Source organism: Prorops nasuta, unplaced genomic scaffold (genome assembly GCF_024137725.1).
Source record: "Prorops nasuta isolate Cenicafe-Biocafe unplaced genomic scaffold, Cenicafe_Pnas_1.2 PNAS00001, whole genome shotgun sequence".
NCBI lineage: Eukaryota > Metazoa > Arthropoda > Insecta > Hymenoptera > Bethylidae > Prorops > Prorops nasuta.
The window spans coordinates 3,162,268-3,186,948 of NW_027116798.1; positions in this window are offsets into that span (position 1 = coordinate 3,162,268).

Consider the following 24,681-nt stretch of genomic DNA (forward strand, 5'->3'; position numbering starts at 1 on the left):
TTACTTGGGGTCAGGGAGTACTTATAAAGGGGCTATGGTAACTCACTTGGGGCCAGGGAGTACTAATATGACACTAGGGTAACACACTTGGGGTCAGGGAGTACTTATAAAGGGACTAGGATAACTCACTTGCGGTCAGAGAGTACATATAAAGGGGCTAGGATAACTCACTTGAGGTCAGGGAGTGCATAAAAAGGGGCTAGGATAACTCACTTGCGGTCAGAGAGTACATATAAAGGGGCTAGGGTGACTCACTTGCGGTCAGGGAGTACTTATAAAGGGGCTATGGTCACTCACTTGGGGCCAGGGAGTACTAATATGAAACTAGAATAACTCACTTGCGGTCAGAGAGTACATATAAAGGGGCTAGGATAACTCACTTGCGGTCAGAGAGTACATATAAAGGGGCTAGGATAACTCACTTGGGGTCAGGGAGTACTTATAAAGGGGCTATGGTAACTCACATGGGGTCAAGGAGTACTACTATGGGACTAGGATAACTCACTTGCCGTCAGAGAGTAGATATAAAGGGGCTAGGATAACTCACTTGGGGTCGGGGAGTTCTTATAAAGGGGCTATGGCAACTCACTTGGGGTCAGGGAGTACATATAAAGGGGCTATGGTAACTCACTTGGGGTCAAGGAGTACTACTATGGGACTAGGATAACTCACTTGCCGTCAGAGAGTACATATAAAGGGGCTAGGATAACTCACTTGCGGTCAGAGAGTACTTATAAAGGAGCTAGGATAACTTACTTGGGGTCAGGGAGTACTTATAAAGGTGATATGGTAACTCACTTGGGTTCAGGGAGTACTTATATGAGACTAGGGTAACACACTTGGGGTCAGGGAGTACTTATAAAGGGGTTTGAATAACTCACTTGCGGTCAGAGTGTACATATAAAGGGGATAGGATAACTCACTTGGGGTCAGGGAGTACATATATGGGACTAGGGTAACTCACTTGCGGTCAGAGAGTACATATAAAGGGGATAGTATAACTCACTTGGGGTCAGGGAGTACATATAAAGGGGCTAGGATAACTCACTTGGGGTCAGCGAGTACATATTAAGGGGCTAGGATAACTCACTTGCGGTCAGAGAGTACATCTAAAGGGGCTAGGATAACTCACTTGCGGTCAGAGAGTACTTATAAAGGAGCTAGGATAACTTACTTGGGTCAGGGAGTACTTATAAAGGTGATATGGTAACTCACTTGGGTTCAGGGAGTACTTATATGAGACTAGGGTAACACACTTGGGGTCAGGGAGTACTTATAAAGGGGTTTGAATAACTCACTTGCGGTCAGAGTGTACATATAAAGGGGATAGGATAACTCACTTGGGGTCAGGGAGTACATATATGGGACTAGGGTAACTCACTTGCGGTCAGAAAGTACATATAAAGGGGCTAGGATAACTCAATTGGGGTCAGGGAGTACTTATAAAGGGGCTATGGTAACTTATTTGGGGCCAGGGAGTACTAATATGACACTAGGGTAACACACATGGGATCAGGGAGTACTTATAAAGGGGCTAGGATAACTCACTTGCGGTCAGAGAGTACATATAAAGGGGCTAGGATAACTCACTTGAGGTCAGGGAGTGCATATAAAGGGGCTAGGATACCTCACTTGCGGTCAGAGAGTACATATAAAGGGGCTAGGGTGACTCACTTGCGGTCAGGGAGTACTTATAAAGGGGCTATGGTAACTTATTTGGGGCCAGGGAGTACTAATATGACACTAGGGTAACACACATGGGATCAGGGAGTACTTATAAAGGGGCTAGGATAACTCACTTGCGGTCAGAGAGTACATATAAAGGGGATAGGATAACTCACTTGCGGTCAGAGAGTACATATAAAGGGGCTAGGATAACCCACTTGGGGTCAGGGAGTACTTATAAAGGGGCTATGGTAACTCACTTGTGGTCAAGGAGTACTACTATGGGACTAGGATAACTCACTTGCCGTCAGAGAGTAGATATAAAGGGGCTAGGATAAATCACTTGGGGTCAGGGAGTTCTTATAAAGGGGCTATGGCAACTCACATGGGGTCATGGAGTACTTATAAAGGGGCTATGGTAACTCACATGGGGTCAAGGAGTACTACTATGGGACTAGGATAATTCACTTGCGGTCAGAGTGTACATATAAAGTTGATAGGATAACTCACTTGGGGTCAGGGAGTACATATATGGGACTAGGGTAACTCACTTGCGGTCAGAGAGTACATATAAAGGGACTAGGATAACTCACTTGGGGTCAGGGAGTACTTATATAGGGGCTAGGTTAACTCACTTGGGGTCAGGGAGTACATTTATGGGACTAAGGTAACACATTTGGGATCAGGGAGTACTTATAAGGGGCTAGGGTAACTCACTTGCGGTCAGAGAGTACATATAAAGGGTCTAGGATAACTCACTTGGGGTCAGGGAGTACATATAAAAGGGCTAGGATAACTCACTTGGGGTCAGGGAGTACATATAAAGGGGCTAGGATAACTCACTTGGGGTCAGGGAGTACATATAAAGGGGCTAGGATAACTCACTTGCGGTCAGAGAGTACATATAAAGGGGCTAGGGTAACTCACTTGCGATCAGAGAGTACATATAAAGGGGCTAGGATAAATCAATTGGGGTCAGGGAGTACTTATAAAGGGGCTATGGTAACTTATTTGTGGCCAGGGAGTACTAATATGACACTAGGGTAACACACATGGGATCAGGGAGTACTTATAAAGGGGCTAGGATAACTCACTTGCGGTCAGAGAGTACATATAAAGGGGCTAGGATAACTCACTTGAGGTCAGGGAGTACATATAAAGGGGCTAGTATACCTCACTTGCGGTCAGAGAGTACATATAAAGGGGCTAGGGTAACTCACTTGTGGTCAGAGAGTACATATAAGGGGGCTAGGATAACTCAATTGGGGTTAGGGAGTACTTATAAAGGGGCTATGGTAACTTATTTGGGGCCAGGGAGTACTAATATGACACTAGGGTAACACACATGGGATCAGGGAGTACTTATAAAGGGGCTAGGATAACTCACTTGGGGCCAGGGAGTACTAATATGACACTAGGGTAACACACTTGGCGTCAGGGAGTACTTATAAAGGGGCTAGGATAACTCACTTGCGATCAGAGAGTACATATAAAGGGGCTAGGATAACTCACTTGAGGTCAGGGAGTACATATAAAGGGGCTAGGATACCTCACTTGCGGTCAGAGAGTACATATAAAGGGGCTAGGGTAACTCACTTGCGGTCAGAGAGTACATATAAAGGGGCTAGGATAACTCACTTGGGGTCAGGGAGTACATTTATGGGACTAAGGTATCTCACTTGTGTTCAGGGAATACATATATGATACTAGGGTAACACACTTGGGGTCAGGGAGTACTTATAAAGGGGCTAGGATAACTCACTTGCGGTCAGAGAGTACATATAAAGGGTCTAGGATAACTCACTTGGGGTCAGGGAGTACATATAAAGGGGCTAGGATAACTCACTTGGGGTCAGGGAGTACATATAAAGGGGCTAGGATAACTCACTTGGGGTCAGGGAGTACATATAAAGGGGCTAGGATAACTCACTTGCGGTCAGAGAGTACATATAAAGGGCCTAGGGTAACTCAGTTGCGGTCAGAGAGTACATATAAAGGGGCTAGGATAACTCACTTGAGGTCAGGGAGTACATATAAAGGGGCTAGGATACCTCACTTGCGGTCAGAGAGTACATATAAAGGGGCTAGGGTAACTCACTTGCGGTCAGAGAGTACATATAAAGGGGCTAGGATAACTCACTTGGGGTCAGGGAGTACATTTATGGGACTAAGGTATCTCACTTGTGTTCAGGGAATACATATATGATACTAGGGTAAGACACTTGGGGTCAGGGAGTACATATAAAGGGGCTAGGATAACTCACTTGGGGTCAGGGAGTACATATAAAGGGGCTAGGATAACTCACGTGCGGTCAGAGAGTACATATAAAGGGGCTAGGGTAACTCACTTGTGGTCAGAGAGTACATATAAGGGGGCTAGGATAAAACAATTGGGGTTAGGGAGTACTTATAAAGGGGCTATGGTAACTTATTTGGGGCCAGGGAGTACTAATATGACACTAGGGTAACACACATGGGATGAGGGAGTACTTATAAAGGGGCTAGGATAACTCACTTGGGGCCAGGGAGTACTAATATGACACTAGGGTAACACGCTTGGCGTCAGGGAGTACTTATAAAGGGGCTAGGATAACTCACTTGCGATCAGAGAGTACATATAAAGGGGCTAGGATAACTCACTTGAGGTCAGGGAGTACATATAAAGGGGCTAGTATACCTCACTTGCGGTCAGAGAGTACATATAAAGGGGCTAGGGTAACTCACTTGCGGTCAGAGAGTACATATAAAGGGGCTAGGATAACTCACTTGGGGTCAGGGAGTACATTTATGGGACTAAGGTATCTCACTTGTGTTCAGGGAATACATATATGATACTAGGGTAACACACTTGGGGTCAGGGAGTACTTATAAAGGGGCTAGGATAACTCACTTGCGGTCAGAGAGTACATATAAAGGGTCTAGGATAACTCACTTGGGGTCAGGGAGTACATATAAAGGGGCTAGGATAACTCACTTGGGGTCAGGGAGTACATATAAAGGGGCTAGGATAACTCACTTGGGGTCAGGGAGTACATATAAAGGGGCTAGGATAACTCACTTGCGGTCAGAGAGTACATATAAAGGGCCTAGGGTAACTCACTTGCGGTCAGAGAGTACATATAAAGGGGCTAGGATAACTCACTTGAGGTCAGGGAGTACATATAAAGGGGCTAGGATACTTCACTTGCGGTCAGAGAGTACATATAAAGGGGCAAGGGTAACTCACTTGCGGTCGGAGAGTACATATAAAGGGGCTAGGATAACTCACTTGGGGTCAGGGAGTACATTTATGGGACTAAGGTATCTCACTTGTGTTCAGGGAATACATATATGATACTAGGGTAACACACTTGGGGTCAGGGAGTACTTATAAAGGGGCTAGGATAACTCACTTGCGGTCAGAGAGTACATATAAAGGGTCTAGGATAACTCACTTGGGGTCAGGGAGTACATATAAAGGGGCTAGGATAACTCACTTGGGGTCAGGGAGTACATTTATGGGACTAAGGTATCTCACTTGTGTTCAGGGAATACATATATGATACTAGGGTAACACACTTGGGGTCAGGGAGTACATATAAAGGGGCTAGGATAACTCACTTGGGGTCAGGGAGTACATATAAAGGGGCTAGGATAACTCACTTGGGGTCAGGGAGTACATATAAAGGGGCTAGGATAACTCACTTGCGGTCAGAGAGTACATATAATGGGGCTAGGGTAACTCACTTGTGGTCAGAGAGTACATATAAGGGGGCTAGGATAACTCAATTGGGGTTAGGGAGTACTTATAAAGGGGCTATGGTAACTTATTTGGGGCCAGGGAGTACTATTATGACACTAGGGTAACACACATGGGATCAGGGAGTACTTATAAAGGGGCTAGGATAACTCACTTGGGGCCAGGGAGTACTAATATGACACTAAGGTAACACGCTTGGCGTCAGGGAGTACTTATAAAGGGGCTAGGATAACTCACTTGCGATCAGAGAGTACATATAAAGGGCTAGGATAACTCACTTGAGGTCAGGGAGTACATATAAAGGGGCTAGGATAACTCAATTGGGGTCAGGGAGTACTTATAAAGGGGCTATGGTAACTTATTTGGGGCCAGGGAGTACTAATATGACACTAGGGTAACACACTTGGCGTCAGGGAGTACTTATAAAGGGGCTAGGATAACTCACTTGCGATCAGAGAGTACATATAAAGGGGCTAGGATAACTCACTTGAGGTCAGGGAGTGCATATAAAGGGGCTAGGATACCTCACTTGCGGTCAGAGAGTACATATAAAGGGGCTAGGGTGACTCACTTGCGGTCAGGGAGTACTTATAAAGGGGCTATGGTAACTCACTTGGGGCCAGGGAGTACTAATATGAAACTAGAATAACTCACTTGCGGTCAGAGAGTACATATAAAGGGGATAGGATAACTCACTTGCGGTCAGAGAGTACATATAAAGGGGCTAGGATAACCCACTTGGGGTCAGGGAGTACTTATAAAGGGGCTATGGTAACTCACTTGTGGTCAAGGAGTACTACTATGGGACTAGGATAACTCACTTGCCGTCAGAGAGTAGATATAAAGGGGCTAGGATAAATCACTTGGGGTCAGGGAGTTCTTATAAAGGGGCTATGGCAACTCACATGGGGTCAGGGAGTACTTATAAAGGGGCTATGGTAACTCACATGGGGTCAAGGAGTACTACTATGGGACTAGGATAATTCACTTGCCGTCAGAGAGTACATATAAAGGGGCTAGGATAACTCACTTGCGGTCAGAGAGTACTTATAAAGGAGCTAGGATAACTTACTTGGGTCAGGGAGTACTTATAAAGGGGATATGGTAACTCACTTGGGTTCAGGGAGTACTTATATGAGACTCGGGTAACATACTTGGGGTCAGGGAGTACTTATAAAGGGGTTTGAATAACTCACTTGCGGTCAGAGTGTACATATAAAGGGGATAGGATAACTCACTTGGGGTCAGGGAGTACATATATGGGACTAGGGTAACTCACTTGCGGTCAGAGAGTACATATAAAGGGACTAGGATAACTCACTTGGGGTCAGGGAGTACTTATATAGGGGCTAGGTTAACTCACTTGGGGTCAGGGAGTACATTTATGGGACTAAGGTAACACATTTGGGATCAGGGAGTACTTATAAGGGGCTAGGGTAACTCACTTGCGGTCAGAGAGTACATATAAAGGGTCTAGGATAACTCACTTGGGGTCAGGGAGTACATATAAAGGGGCTAGGATAACTCACTTGGGGTCAGGGAGTACTAATATGACACTAGGGTAACATACTTGGGGTCAGGGAGTACATATGAAGAGGCTAGGATAACTCACTTGCGGTCAGAGAGTACATATAAAGGGGCTAGGATAACTCACTTGGGGTCAGGGAGTACTTATATAGGGGCTAGGTTAACTCACTTGGGGTCAGGGAGTACATTTATGGGACTAAGGTAACACATTTGGGATCAGGGAGTACTTATAAGGGGCTAAGGTAACTCACTTGCGGTCAGAGAGTACATATAAAGGGTCTAGGATAACTCACTTGGGGTCAGGGAGTACATATAAAGGGGCTAGGATAACTCACTTGGGGTCAGGGAGTACATATAAAGGGGCTAGGATAACTCACTTGGGGTCAGGGAGTACATATAAAGGGGCTAGGATAACTCACTTGCGGTCAGAGAGTACATATAAAGGGGCTAGGGTAACTCACTTGCGATCAGAGAGTACATATAAAGGGGCTAGGATAACTCAATTGGGGTCAGGGAGTACTTATAAAGGGGCTATGGTAACTTATTTGTGGCCAGGGAGTACTAATATGACACTAGGGTAACACACATGGGATCAGGGAGTACTTATAAAGGGGCTAGGATAACTCACTTGCGGTCAGAGAGTACATATAAAGGGGCTAGGATAACTCACTTGAGGTCAGGGAGTACATATAAAGGGGCTAGTATACCTCACTTGCGGTCAGAGAGTACATATAAAGGGGCTAGGGTAACTCACTTGTGGTCAGAGAGTACATATAAGGGGGCTAGGATAACTCAATTGGGGTTAGGGAGTACTTATAAAGGGGCTATGGTAACTTATTTGGGGCCAGGGAGTACTAATATGACACTAGGGTAACACACATGGGATCAGGGAGTACTTATAAAGGGGCTAGGATAACTCACTTGGGGCCAGGGAGTACTAATATGACACTAGGGTAACACACTTGGCGTCAGAGAGTACATATAAAGGGGCTAGGATAACTCACTTGGGGTCAGGGAGTACATTTATGGGACTAAGGTATCTCACTTGTGTTCAGGGAATACATATATGATACTAGGGTAACACACTTGGGGTCAGGGAGTACTTATAAAGGGGCTAGGATAACTCACTTGCGGTCAGAGAGTACATATAAAGGGTCTAGGATAACTCACTTGGGGTCAGGGAGTACATATAAAGGGGCTAGGATAACTCACTTGGGGTCAGGGAGTACATATAAAGGGGCTAGGATAACTCACTTGAGGTCAGGGAGTACATATAAAGGGGCTAGGATACTTCACTTGCGGTCAGAGAGTACATATAAAGGGGCAAGGGTAACTCACTTGCGGTCGGAGAGTACATATAAAGGGGCTAGGATAACTCACTTGGGGTCAGGGAGTACATTTATGGGACTAAGGTATCTCACTTGTGTTCAGGGAATACATATATGATACTAGGGTAACACACTTGGGGTCAGGGAGTACTTATAAAGGGGCTAGGATAACTCACTTGCGGTCAGAGAGTACATATAAAGGGTCTAGGATAACTCACTTGGGGTCAGGGAGTACATATAAAGGGGCTAGGATAACTCACTTGGGGTCAGGGAGTACATTTATGGGACTAAGGTATCTCACTTGTGTTCAGGGAATACATATATGATACTAGGGTAACACACTTGGGGTCAGGGAGTACATATAAAGGGGCTAGGATAACTCACTTGGGGTCAGGGAGTACATATAAAGGGGCTAGGATAACTCACTTGGGGTCAGGGAGTACATATAAAGGGGCTAGGATAACTCACTTGCGGTCAGAGAGTACATATAATGGGGCTAGGGTAACTCACTTGTGGTCAGAGAGTACATATAAGGGGGCTAGGATAACTCAATTGGGGTTAGGGAGTACTTATAAAGGGGCTATGGTAACTTATTTGGGGCCAGGGAGTACTATTATGACACTAGGGTAACACACATGGGATCAGGGAGTACTTATAAAGGGGCTAGGATAACTCACTTGGGGCCAGGGAGTACTAATATGACACTAAGGTAACACGCTTGGCGTCAGGGAGTACTTATAAAGGGGCTAGGATAACTCACTTGCGATCAGAGAGTACATATAAAGGGCTAGGATAACTCACTTGAGGTCAGGGAGTACATATAAAGGGGCTAGGATAACTCAATTGGGGTCAGGGAGTACTTATAAAGGGGCTATGGTAACTTATTTGGGGCCAGGGAGTACTAATATGACACTAGGGTAACACACTTGGCGTCAGGGAGTACTTATAAAGGGGCTAGGATAACTCACTTGCGATCAGAGAGTACATATAAAGGGGCTAGGATAACTCACTTGAGGTCAGGGAGTGCATATAAAGGGGCTAGGATACCTCACTTGCGGTCAGAGAGTACATATAAAGGGGCTAGGGTGACTCACTTGCGGTCAGGGAGTACTTATAAAGGGGCTATGGTAACTCACTTGGGGCCAGGGAGTACTAATATGAAACTAGAATAACTCACTTGCGGTCAGAGAGTACATATAAAGGGGATAGGATAACTCACTTGCGGTCAGAGAGTACATATAAAGGGGCTAGGATAACCCACTTGGGGTCAGGGAGTACTTATAAAGGGGCTATGGTAACTCACTTGTGGTCAAGGAGTACTACTATGGGACTAGGATAACTCACTTGCCGTCAGAGAGTAGATATAAAGGGGCTAGGATAAATCACTTGGGGTCAGGGAGTTCTTATAAAGGGGCTATGGCAACTCACATGGGGTCAGGGAGTACTTATAAAGGGGCTATGGTAACTCACATGGGGTCAAGGAGTACTACTATGGGACTAGGATAATTCACTTGCCGTCAGAGAGTACATATAAAGGGGCTAGGATAACTCACTTGCGGTCAGAGAGTACTTATAAAGGAGCTAGGATAACTTACTTGGGTCAGGGAGTACTTATAAAGGGGATATGGTAACTCACTTGGGTTCAGGGAGTACTTATATGAGACTCGGGTAACATACTTGGGGTCAGGGAGTACTTATAAAGGGGTTTGAATAACCCACTTGCGGTCAGAGTGTACATATAAAGGGGATAGGATAACTCACTTGGGGTCAGGGAGTACATATATGGGACTAGGGTAACTCACTTGCGGTCAGAGAGTACATATAAAGGGACTAGGATAACTCACTTGGGGTCAGGGAGTACTTATATAGGGGCTAGGTTAACTCACTTGGGGTCAGGGAGTACATTTATGGGACTAAGGTAACACATTTGGGATCAGGGAGTACTTATAAGGGGCTAGGGTAACTCACTTGCGGTCAGAGAGTACATATAAAGGGTCTAGGATAACTCACTTGGGGTCAGGGAGTACATATAAAGGGGCTAGGATAACTCACTTGGGGTCAGGGAGTACTAATATGACACTAGGGTAACATACTTGGGGTCAGGGAGTACATATGAAGAGGCTAGGATAACTCACTTGCGGTCAGAGAGTACATATAAAGGGGCTAGGATAACTCACTTGGGGTCAGGGAGTACTTATATAGGGGCTAGGTTAACTCACTTGGGGTCAGGGAGTACATTTATGGGACTAAGGTAACACATTTGGGATCAGGGAGTACTTATAAGGGGCTAAGGTAACTCACTTGCGGTCAGAGAGTACATATAAAGGGTCTAGGATAACTCACTTGGGGTCAGGGAGTACATATAAAGGGGCTAGGATAACTCACTTGGGGTCAGGGAGTACATATAAAGGGGCTAGGATAACTCACTTGGGGTCAGGGAGTACATATAAAGGGGCTAGGATAACTCACTTGCGGTCAGAGAGTACATATAAAGGGGCTAGGGTAACTCACTTGCGATCAGAGAGTACATATAAAGGGGCTAGGATAACTCAATTGGGGTCAGGGAGTACTTATAAAGGGGCTATGGTAACTTATTTGTGGCCAGGGAGTACTAATATGACACTAGGGTAACACACATGGGATCAGGGAGTACTTATAAAGGGGCTAGGATAACTCACTTGCGGTCAGAGAGTACATATAAAGGGGCTAGGATAACTCACTTGAGGTCAGAGAGTACATATAAAGGGGCTAGGGTAACTCACTTGCGATCAGAGAGTACATATAAAGGGGCTAGGATAACTCAATTGGGGTCAGGGAGTACTTATAAAGGGGCTATGGTAACTTATTTGGGGCCAGGGAGTACTAATATGACACTAGGGTAACACACATGGGATCAGGGAGTACTTATAAAGGGGCTAGGATAACTCACTTGGGGCCAGGGAGTACTAATATGACACTAGGGTAACACACTTGGCGTCAGAGAGTACATATAAAGGGGCTAGGATAACTCACTTGGGGTCAGGGAGTACATTTATGGGACTAAGGTATCTCACTTGTGTTCAGGGAATACATATATGATACTAGGGTAACACACTTGGGGTCAGGGAGTACTTATAAAGGGGCTAGGATAACTCACTTGCGGTCAGAGAGTACATATAAAGGGTCTAGGATAACTCACTTGGGGTCAGGGAGTACATATAAAGGGGCTAGGATAACTCACTTGGGGTCAGGGAGTACATATAAAGGGGCTAGGATAACTCACTTGGGGTCAGGGAGTACATATAAAGGGGCTAGGATAACTCACTTGCGGTCAGAGAGTACATATAAAGGGGCTAGGATAACTCACTTGGGGTCAGGGAGTACATTTATGGGACTAAGGTATCTCACTTGTGTTCAGGGAATACATATATGATACTAGGGTAACACACTTGGGGTCAGGGAGTACTTATAAAGGGGCTAGGATAACTCACTTGCGGTCAGAGAGTACATATAAAGGGGCTAGGATAACTCACTTGCGGTCAGAGAGTACATATAAAGGGGCTAGGGTAACTCACTTGCGATCAGAGAGTACATATAAAGGGGCTAGGATAACTCAATTGGGGTCAGGGAGTACTTATAAAGGGGCTATGGTAACTTATTTGTGGCCAGGGAGTACTAATATGACACTAGGGTAACACACATGGGATCAGGGAGTACTTATAAAGGGGCTAGGATAACTCACTTGCGGTCAGAGAGTACATATAAAGGGGCTAGGATAACTCACTTGAGGTCAGGGAGTACATATAAAGGGGCTAGTATACCTCACTTGCGGTCAGAGAGTACATATAAAGGGGCTAGGGTAACTCACTTGTGGTCAGAGAGTACATATAAGGGGGCTAGGATAACTCAATTGGGGTTAGGGAGTACTTATAAAGGGGCTATGGTAACTTATTTGGGGCCAGGGAGTACTAATATGACACTAGGGTAACACACATGGGATCAGGGAGTACTTATAAAGGGGCTAGGATAACTCACTTGGGGCCAGGGAGTACTAATATGACACTAGGGTAACACACTTGGCGTCAGGGAGTACTTATAAAGGGGCTAGGATAACTCACTTGCGATCAGAGAGTACATATAAAGGGGCTAGGATAACTCACTTGAGGTCAGGGAGTACATATAAAGGGGCTAGGATACCTCACTTGCGGTCAGAGAGTACATATAAAGGGGCTAGGGTAACTCACTTGCGGTCAGAGAGTACATATAAAGGGGCTAGGATAACTCACTTGGGGTCAGGGAGTACATTTATGGGACTAAGGTATCTCACTTGTGTTCAGGGAATACATATATGATACTAGGGTAACACACTTGGGGTCAGGGAGTACTTATAAAGGGGCTAGGATAACTCACTTGCGGTCAGAGAGTACATATAAAGGGTCTAGGATAACTCACTTGGGGTCAGGGAGTACATATAAAGGGGCTAGGATAACTCACTTGGGGTCAGGGAGTACATATAAAGGGGCTAGGATAACTCACTTGGGGTCAGGGAGTACATATAAAGGGGCTAGGATAACTCACTTGCGGTCAGAGAGTACATATAAAGGGCCTAGGGTAACTCAGTTGCGGTCAGAGAGTACATATAAAGGGGCTAGGATAACTCACTTGAGGTCAGGGAGTACATATAAAGGGGCTAGGATACCTCACTTGCGGTCAGAGAGTACATATAAAGGGGCTAGGGTAACTCACTTGCGGTCAGAGAGTACATATAAAGGGGCTAGGATAACTCACTTGGGGTCAGGGAGTACATTTATGGGACTAAGGTATCTCACTTGTGTTCAGGGAATACATATATGATACTAGGGTAACACACTTGGGGTCAGGGAGTACATATAAAGGGGCTAGGATAACTCACTTGGGGTCAGGGAGTACATATAAAGGGGCTAGGATAACTCACTTGGGGTCAGGGAGTACATATAAAGGGGCTAGGATAACTCACTTGCGGTCAGAGAGAACATATAAAGGGGCTAGGGTAACTCACTTGTGGTCAAAGAGTACATATAAGGGGGCTAGGATAAAACAATTGGGGTTAGGGAGTACTTATAAAGGGGCTATGGTAACTTATTTGGGGCCAGGGAGTACTAATATGACACTAGGGTAACACACATGGGATGAGGGAGTACTTATAAAGGGGCTAGGATAACTCACTTGGGGCCAGGGAGTACTAATATGACACTAGGGTAACACGCTTGGCGTCAGGGAGTACTTATAAAGGGGCTAGGATAACTCACTTGCGATCAGAGAGTACATATAAAGGGGCTAGGATAACTCACTTGAGGTCAGGGAGTACATATAAAGGGGCTAGTATACCTCACTTGCGGTCAGAGAGTACATATAAAGGGGCTAGGGTAACTCACTTGCGGTCAGAGAGTACATATAAAGGGGCTAGGATAACTCACTTGGGGTCAGGGAGTACATTTATGGGACTAAGGTATCTCACTTGTGTTCAGGGAATACATATATGATACTAGGGTAACACACTTGGGGTCAGGGAGTACTTATAAAGGGGCTAGGATAACTCACTTGCGGTCAGAGAGTACATATAAAGGGTCTAGGATAACTCACTTGGGGTCAGGGAGTACATATAAAGGGGCTAGGATAACTCACTTGGGGTCAGGGAGTACATATAAAGGGGCTAGGATAACTCACTTGGGGTCAGGGAGTACATATAAAGGGGCTAGGATAACTCACTTGCGGTCAGAGAGTACATATAAAGGGGCTAGGATAACTCACTTGGGGTCAGGGAGTACATTTATGGGACTAAGGTATCTCACTTGTGTTCAGGGAATACATATATGATACTAGGGTAACACACTTGGGGTCAGGGAGTACTTATAAAGGGGCTAGGATAACTCACTTGCGGTCAGAGAGTACATATAAAGGGGCTAGGATAACTCACTTGCGGTCAGAGAGTACATATAAAGGGGCTAGGGTAACTCACTTGCGATCAGAGAGTACATATAAAGGGGCTAGGATAACTCAATTGGGGTCAGGGAGTACTTATAAAGGGGCTATGGTAACTTATTTGTGGCCAGGGAGTACTAATATGACACTAGGGTAACACACATGGGATCAGGGAGTACTTATAAAGGGGCTAGGATAACTCACTTGCGGTCAGAGAGTACATATAAAGGGGCTAGGATAACTCACTTGAGGTCAAGGAGTACATATAAAGGGGCTAGTATACCTCACTTGCGGTCAGAGAGTACATATAAAGGGGCTAGGGTAACTCACTTGTGGTCAGAGAGTACATATAAGGGGGCTAGGATAACTCAATTGGGGTTAGGGAGTACTTATAAAGGGGCTATGGTAACTTATTTGGGGCCAGGGAGTACTAATATGACACTAGGGTAACACACATGGGATCAGGGAGTACTTATAAAGGGGCTAGGATAACTCACTTGGGGCCAGGGAGTACTAATATGACACTAGGGTAACACACTTGGCGTCAGGGAGTACTTATAAAGGGGCTAGGATAACTCACTTGCGATCAGAGAGTACATATAAAGGGGCTAGGATAACTCACTTGAGGTCAGGGAGTACATATAAAGGGGCTAGGATACCTCACTTGCGGTCAGAGAGTACATATAAAGGGGCTAGGGTAACTCACTTGCGGTCAGAGAGTACATATAAAGGGGCTAGGATAACTCACTTGGGGTCAGGGAGTACATTTATGGGACTAAGGTATCTCACTTGTGTTCAGGGAATACATATATGATACTAGGGTAACACACTTGGGGTCAGGGAGTACTTATAAAGGGGCTAGGATAACTCACTTGCGGTCAGAGAGTACATATAAAGGGTCTAGGATAACTCACTTGGGGTCAGGGAGTACATATAAAGGGGCTAGGATAACTCACTTGGGGTCAGGGAGTACATATAAAGGGGCTAGGATAACTCACTTGGGGTCAGGGAGTACATATAAAGGGGCTAGGATAACTCACTTGCGGTCAGAGAGTACATATAAAGGGCCTAGGGTAACTCAGTTGCGGTCAGAGAGTACATATAAAGGGGCTAGGATAACTCACTTGAGGTCAGGGAGTACATATAAAGGGGCTAGGATACCTCACTTGCGGTCAGAGAGTACATATAAAGGGGCTAGGGTAACTCACTTGCGGTCAGAGAGTACATATAAAGGGGCTAGGATAACTCACTTGGGGTCAGGGAGTACATTTATGGGACTAAGGTATCTCACTTGTGTTCAGGGAATACATATATGATACTAGGGTAACACACTTGGGGTCAGGGAGTACATATAAAGGGGCTAGGATAACTCACTTGGGGTCAGGGAGTACATATAAAGGGGCTAGGATAACTCACTTGGGGTCAGGGAGTACATATAAAGGGGCTAGGATAACTCACTTGCGGTCAGAGAGAACATATAAAGGGGCTAGGGTAACTCACTTGTGGTCAAAGAGTACATATAAGGGGGCTAGGATAAAACAATTGGGGTTAGGGAGTACTTATAAAGGGGCTATGGTAACTTATTTGGGGCCAGGGAGTACTAATATGACACTAGGGTAACACACATGGGATGAGGGAGTACTTATAAAGGGGCTAGGATAACTCACTTGGGGCCAGGGAGTACTAATATGACACTAGGGTAACACGCTTGGCGTCAGGGAGTACTTATAAAGGGGCTAGGATAACTCACTTGCGATAAGAGAGTACATATAAAGGGGCTAGGATAACTCACTTGAGGTCAGGGAGTACATATAAAGGGGCTAGTATACCTCACTTGCGGTCAGAGAGTACATATAAAGGGGCTAGGGTAACTCACTTGCGGTCAGAGAGTACATATAAAGGGGCTAGGATAACTCACTTGGGGTCAGGGAGTACATTTATGGGACTAAGGTATCTCACTTGTGTTCAGGGAATACATATATGATACTAGGGTAACACACTTGGGGTCAGGGAGTACTTATAAAGGGGCTAGGATAACTCACTTGCGGTCAGAGAGTACATATAAAGGGTCTAGGATAACTCACTTGGGGTCAGGGAGTACATATAAAGGGGCTAGGATAACTCACTTGGGGTCAGGGAGTACATATAAAGGGGCTAGGATAACTCACTTGGGGTCAGGGAGTACATATAAAGGGGCTAGGATAACTCACTTGCGGTCAGAGAGTACATATAAAGGGCCTAGGGTAACTCACTTGCGGTCAGAGAGTACATATAAAGGGGCTAGGATAACTCACTTGAGGTCAGGGAGTACATATAAAGGGGCTAGGATACCTCACTTGCGGTCAGAGAGTACATATAAAGGGGCAAGGGTAACTCACTTGCGGTCGGAGAGTACATATAAAGGGGCTAGGATAACTCACTTGGGGTCAGGGAGTACATTTATGGGACTAAGGTATCTCACTTGTGTTCAGGGAATACATATATGATACTAGGGTAACACACTTGGGGTCAGGGAGTACTTATAAAGGGGCTAGGATAACTCACTTATGGTCAGAGAGTACATATAAAGGGGCTAGGATAACTCACTTGGGGTCAGGGAGTACATATAAAGGGGCTAGGATAACTCACTTGGGGTCAGGGAGTACATATAAAGGGGCTAGGATAACTCACTTGGGGTCAGGGAGTACATATAAAGGGGCTAGGATAACTCACTTGCGGTCAGAGAGTACATATAAAGGGCCTAGGGTAACTCACTTGCGGTCAGAGAGTACATATAAAGGGGCTAGGATAACTCACTTGAGGTCAGGGAGTACATATAAAGGGGCTAGGATACCTCACTTGCGGTCAGAGAGTACATATAAAGGGGCAAGGGTAACTCACTTGCGGTCGGAGAGTACATATAAAGGGGCTAGGATAACTCACTTGAGGTCAGGGAGTACATATAAAGGGGCTAGGATAACTCACTTGCGGTCAGAGAGTACATATAAAGGGGCTAGGATAACTCACTTGGGGTCAGGGAGTACATTTATGGGACTAAGGTATCTCACTTGTGTTCAGGGAATACATATATGATACTAGGGTAACACACTTGGGGTCAGGGAGTACTTATAAAGGGGCTAGGATACCTCACTTGCGGTCAGAGTGTACATATAAAGGGGCAAGGGTAACTCACTTGCGGTCGGAGAGTACATATAAAGGGGCTAGGATAACTCACTTGAGGTCAGGGAGTACATATAAAGGGGCTAGGATAACTCACTTGAGGTCAGGGAGTACATATAAAGGGGCTAGGATACCTCACTTGCGGTCAGAGAGTACATATAAAGGGGCAAGGGTAACTCACTTGCGGTCGGAGAGTACATATAAAGGGGCTAGGATAACTCACTTGAGGTCAGGGAGTACATATAAAGGGGCTAGGATAACTCACTTGGGGTCAGGGAGTACATATAAAGGGCCTAGGGTAACTCAGTTGCGGTCAGAGAGTACATATAAAGGGGCTAGGATAACTCACTTGAGGTCAGGGAGTACATATAAAGGGGCTAGGATAACTCACTTGCGGTCAGAGAGTACATATAAAGGGGCTAGGATAACTCACTTGGGGTCAGGGAGTACATTTATGGGACTAAGGTATCTCACTTGTGTTCAGGGAATACATATATGATACTAGGGTAACACACTTGGGGTCAGGGAGTACTTATAAAGGGGCTAGGATAACTCACTTGCGGTCAGAGAGTACATATAAAGGGGCTAGGATAACTCACTTGCGGTCAGAGAGTACATATAAAGGGGCTAGGGTAACTCACTTGCGATCAGAGAGTACATATAAAGGGGCTAGGATAACTCAATTGGGGTCAGGGAGTACTTATAAAGGGGCTATGGTAACTTATTTGTGGCCAGGGAGTACTAATATGACACTAGGGTAACACACATGGGATCAGGGAGTACTTATAAAGGGGCTAGGATAACTCACTTGCGGTCAGAGAGTACATATAAAGGGGCTAGGATAACTCACTTGAGGTCAGGGAGTACATATAAAGGGGCTAGTATACCTCACTTGCGGTCAGAGAGTACATATAAAGGGGCTAGGGTAACTCACTTGTGGTCAGAGAGTACATATAAGGGGGCTAGGATAACTCAATTGGGGTTAGGGAGTACTTATAAAGGGGCTATGGTAACTTATTTGGGGCCAGGGAGTACTAATATGACACTAGGGTAACACACATGGGATCAGGGAGTACTTATAAAGGGGCTAGGATAACTCACTTGGGGCCAGGGAGTACTAATATGACACTAGGGTAACACACTTGGCGTCAGGGAGTACTTATAAAGGGGCTAGGATAACTCACTTGCGATCAGAGAGTACATATAAAGGGGCTAGGATAACTCACTTGAGGTCAGGGAGTACATATAAAGGGGCTAGGATACCTCACTTGCGGTCAGAGAGTACATATAAAGGGGCTAGGGTAACTCACTTGCGGTCAGAGAGTACATATAAAGGGGCTAGGATAACTCACTTGGGGTCAGGGAGTACATTTATGGGACTAAGGTATCTCACTTGTGTTCAGGGAATACATATATGATACTAGGGTAACACACTTGGGGTCAGGGAGTACTTATAAAGGGGCTAGGATAACTCACTTGCGGTCAGAGAGTACATATAAAGGGTCTAGGATAACTCACTTGGGGTCAGGGAGTACATATAAAGGGGCTAGGATAACTCACTTGGGGTCAGGGAGTACATATAAAGGGGCTAGGATAACTCACTTGGGGTCAGGGAGTACATATAAAGGGGCTAGGATAACTCACTTGCGGTCAGAGAGTACATATAAAGGGCCTAGGGTAACTCAGTTGCGGTCAGAGAGTACATATAAAGGGGCTAGGATAACTCACTTGAGGTCAGGGAGTACATATAAAGGGGCTAGGATACCTCACTTGCGGTCAGAGAGTACATATAAAGGGGCTAGGGTAACTCACTTGCGGTCAGAGAGTACATATAAAGGGGCTAGGATAACTCAATTGGGGTCAGGGAGTACTTATAAAGGGGCTATGGTAACTTATTTGGTGCCAGGGAGTACTAATATGACACTAGGGTAACACACATGGGATCAGGGAGTACTTATAAAGGGGCTAGGATAACTCAATTGCGGTCAGCGAGTACATATAAAGGGGCTAGGATAACTCACTTGGGGTCAGAGAGTACATATAAAGGGTCTAGGATAACCCACTTGAGGTCAGGGAGTACATATAAAGGGGCTAGTATACCTCACTTGCGGTCAGAGAGTACATATAAAGGGGATAGGATAACTCACTTGCGGTCAGAGAGTACATATAAAGGGGCTAGGATAACTCACTTGCGGTCAGAGAGTACATATAAAGGGGCTAGGATAACTCACTTGGGGTCAGGGAGTACATATAAAGGATCTAGGATAACTCACTTGGGGTCAGGGAGTATATATAAAGGGGCTAGGATAACTCACTTGGGGTCAGGGAGTACTTATAAAGGGGCTAGGATAACTCACTTGCGGTCAGAGAGTACATATAAAGGGTCTAGGATAACTCACTTGGGGTCAGGGAGTACATATAAAGGGGCTAGGATAACTCACTTGCGGTCAGAGAGTACATATAAAGGGGCTAGGGTAACTCACTTGCGGTCAGTGAGTACATATAAAGGGGCTAGGATAACTCAATTGGGGTCAGGGAGTACTTATAAAGGGGCTATGGTAACTTATTTGGTGCCAGGGAGTACTAATATGACACTAGGGTAACACACATGGGATCAGGGAGTACTTATAAAGGGGCTAGGATAACTCAATTGCGGTCAGCGAGTACATATAAAGGGGCTAGGATAACTCACTTGGGGTCAGAGAGTACATATAAAGGGTCTAGGATAACCCACTTGAGGTCAGGGAGTACATATAAAGGGGCTAGTATACCTCACTTGCGGTCAGAGAGTACATATAAAGGGGATAGGATAACTCACTTGCGGTCAGAGAGTACATATAAAGGGGCTAGGATAACTCACTTGCGGTCAGAGAGTACATATAAAGGGTCTAGGATAACTCACTTGGGGTCAGGGAGTACATATCAAGGGGCTAGGATAACTCACTTGGGGTCAGGGAGTACATATAAAGGGGCTAGGATAACTCACTTGGGGTCAGGGAGTACATATAAAGGGGCTAGGATAACTCACTTGCGGTCAGAGAGTACATATAAAGGGGCTAGGGTAACTCACTTGCGGTCAGAGAGTACATATAAAGGGGCTAGGATAACTCAATTGGGGTCAGGGAGTACTTATAAAGGGGCTATGGTAACTTATTTGGTGCCAGGGAGTACTAATATGACACTAGGGTAACACACATGGGATCAGGGAGTACTTATAAAGGGGCTAGGATAACTCAATTGCGGTCAGCGAGTACATATAAAGGGGCTAGGATAACTCACTTGGGGTCAGAGAGTACATATAAAGGGTCTAGGATAACCCACTTGAGGTCAGGGAGTACATATAAAGGGGCTAGTATACCTCACTTGCGGTCAGAGAGTACATATAAAGGGGATAGGATAACTCACTTGCGGTCAGAGAGTACATATAAAGGGGCTAGGATAACTCACTTGCGGTCAGAGAGTACATATAAAGGGGCTAGGATAACTCACTTGGGGTCAGGGAGTACATATAAAGGATCTAGGATAACTCACTTGGGGTCAGGGAGTATATATAAAGGGGCTAGGATAACTCACTTGGGGTCAGGGAGTACTTATAAAGGGGCTAGGATAACTCACTTGCGGTCAGAGAGTACATATAAAGGGTCTAGGATAACTCACTTGGGGTCAGGGAGTACATATAAAGGGGCTAGGATAACTCACTTGGGGTCAGGGAGTACATATAAAGGGGCTAGGATAACTCACTTGAGGTCAGGGAGTACATATAAAGGGGCTAGGATACCTCACTTGCGGTCAGAGAGTACATATAAAGGGGCTAGGGTAACTCACTTGCGGTCAGAGAGTACATATAAAGGGGCTAGGATAACTCACTTGGGGTCAGGGAGTACTTATAAAGGGGCTATAGTAACTCACTTGGGGTCAGGAAGTACTTATTTGGGACTAGGGTACTCACTTAGGGACAGGGAGTTCTTATATGGGACTAGGGTAACTCACTTGCGGTCAGAGAGTACATATAAAGGGGATAGGATAACTCACTTGGGGTCAGGGAGTACATATATGGGACTAGGGTAACTCACTTGCGGTCAGAGAGTACATATAAAGGGTCTAGGATAACTCACTTGGGGTCAGGGAGTACATATAAAGGGGCTAGGATAACTCACTTGGGGTCAGGGAGTACATACAAAGGGGCTAGGATAACTCACTTGGGGTCAGGGAGTACATATAAAGGGGCTAGGATAACTCACTTGCGGTCAGAGAGTACATATAAAGGGGCTAGGGTAACTCACTTGCGGTCAGAGAGTACATATAAAGGGGCTAGGATAACTCAATTGGGGTCAGGGAGTACTTATAAAGGGGCTATGGTAACTTATTTGGGGCCAGGGAGTACTAATATGACACTAGGGTAACACACATGGGATCAGGGAGTACTTATAAAGGGGCTAGGATAACTCACTTGCGGTCAGAGAGTACATATAAAGGGGCTAGGATAACTCACTTGGGGTCAGGGAGTACATATAAAGGGGCTAGGATAACTCACTTTGTGTCAGGGAGTACTTTTAAAGGGGCTATGGTAACTCACTTGGGGCCAGGGAGTACTAATATAACACTAGGGTAACATACTTGGGGTCAGGGAGTACATATGAAGAGGCTAGGATAACTCACTTGCGGTCAGAGAGTACATATAAAGGGGCTAGGATAACAAACTTAGGGTCAGGGAGTACTTATATAGGGGCTAGGTTAACTCACTTGGGGTCAGGGAGTACATTTATGGGACTAAGGTAACACATTTGGGGTCAGGGAGTACTTATAAAGGGGCTATGGTAACTCACTTGCGGTCAGAGTGTACATATAAAGGGGCTAGGATAACTCACTTGGGGTCAGGAAGTACTTATTTGGGACTAGGGTACTCACTTAGGGACAGGGAGTTCTTATATGGGACTAGGGTAACTCACTTGCGGTCGGAGAGTAAATATAAAGGGGATAGGATAACTCACTTGGGGTCAGGGAGTACATATATGGGACTAGGGTAACTCACTTGCGGTCAGAGAGTACATATAAAGAGGATAGGATAACTCACTTGGGGTCAGGGAACACTTATACAGGGGCTAAGGTAACACACTTGGGTTCAGGGAGTACTTATATGAGACTAGGGTAACACACTTGGGGTCAGGGAGTACTTATAAAGGGGTTTGAATAACTCACTTGCGGTCAGAGAGTACATATAAAGGGGATAGGATAACTCACTTGGGGTCAGGGAGTACATATAAAGGGGCTAGGATAACTCACTTGGGGTCAGGGAGTACTTATAAAGGGGCTATAGTAACTCACTTGGGGTCAGGAAGTACTTATTTGGGACTAGGATACTCACTTAGGGACAGGGAGTTTTTATATGGGACTAGGGTAACTCACTTGCGGTCAGAGAGTACATATAAAGGGGATAGGATAACTCACTTGGGGTCAGGGAGTACATATATGGGACTAGGGTAACTCACTTGCGGTCAGAGAGTACATATAAATGGGATAGGATAACTCACTTGGGGTCAGGGAACACTTATAAAGGGGCTAAGGTAACACACTTGGGTTCAGGGAGTACTTATACGAGACTAGGGTAACACAGTTGGGGTCAGGGAGTGCTTATAAAGGGGTTTGAATAACTCACTTGCGGTCAGAGCGTACATATAAAGGGGATAGGATAACTCACTTGGGGTAAGGGAGTACATATATGGGACAAGGGTAACTCACTTCCGGTCAGAGAGTACATATAAAGGGGATAGGATAACTCACTTGGGGTCAGGGAGTACTTATAAAGGGGCTATGGTACCTCACTTGGGGTCAGGGAGTACTTATATGGGACTAGGGTAACTCACTTGCGGTCAGGGGGTACTTATAAAGGGGCTAGGGTAACTCTCTTTGGGTCAAGGAGTACTTACATTGGACTAGGCTAACTCACTTGGTGTTTGGGAGAACTTATATGGGACCAGGGTAACTCACGTGTGGCCAGGGTGTACTTATAAAGGGGCTAGGGTAACTCACTTGGGGTCAGGGAGTACTTATAAAGGGGCTATGGTAACTCACTTGGGGCCAGGGTGTACTAATATGAAACTAGGGTAACACACTTGGGGTCAGGGAGTACTTATAAAGGGACTAGGATAACTCACTTGCGGTCAGAGAGTACATATAAAGGGGCTAGGATAACTCACTTGAGGTCAGGGAGTGCATATAAAGGGGCTAGGATAACTCTCTTGGGGTTAGGGAGTGCTTATAAGGGACTAGGGTAACTCACTTTGGGTCTAAGAGTACATATAAAGCGGCTAGGATAACTCACTTTGTGTCAGGGAGTACTTTTAAAGGGGCTATGGTAACTCACTTGGGGCCAGGGAGTACTAATATAACACTAGGGTAACACACTTGGGGTCAGGGAGTACATATGAAGAGGCTAGGATAACTCACTTGCGGTCAGAGAGTACATATAAAGGGGCTAGGATAACAAACTTAGGGTCAGGGAGTACTTATATAGGGGCTAGGTTAACTCACTTGGGGTCAGGGAGTACATTTATGGGACTAAGGTAACACATTTGGGGTCAGGGAGTACTTATAAAGGGGCTAGGGTAACTCACTTGCGGTCAGAGTGTACATATAAAGGGGCTAGGATAACTCACTTGGGGTCAGAAAGTACTTATTTGGGACTAGGGTACTCACTTAGGGACAGGGAGTTCTTATATGGGACTAGGGTAACTCACTTGCGGTCGGAGAGTAAATATAAAGGGGATAGGATAACTCACTTGGGGTCAGGGAGTACATATATGGGACTAGGGTAACTCACTTGCGGTCAGAGAGTACATATAAAGAGGATAGGATAACTCACTTGGGGTCAGGGAACACTTATACAGGGGCTAAGGTAACACACTTGGGTTCAGGGAGTACTTATATGAGACTAGGGTAACACACTTGGGGTCAGGGAGTACTTATAAAGGGGTTTGAATAACTCACTTGCGGTCAGAGAGTACATATAAAGGGGATAGGATAACTCACTTGGGGTCAGGGAGTACATATAAAGGGGCTAGGATAACTCACTTGGGGTCAGGGAGTACTTATAAAGGGGCTATAGTAACTCACTTGGGGTCAGGAAGTACTTATTTGGGACTAGGATACTCACTTAGGGACAGGGAGTTTTTATATGGGACTAGGGTAACTCACTTGCGGTCAGAGAGTACATATAAAGGGGATAGGATAACTCACTTGGGGTCAGGGAGTACATATATGGGACTAGGGTAACTCACTTGCGGTCAGAGAGTACATATAAATGGGATAGGATAACTCACTTGG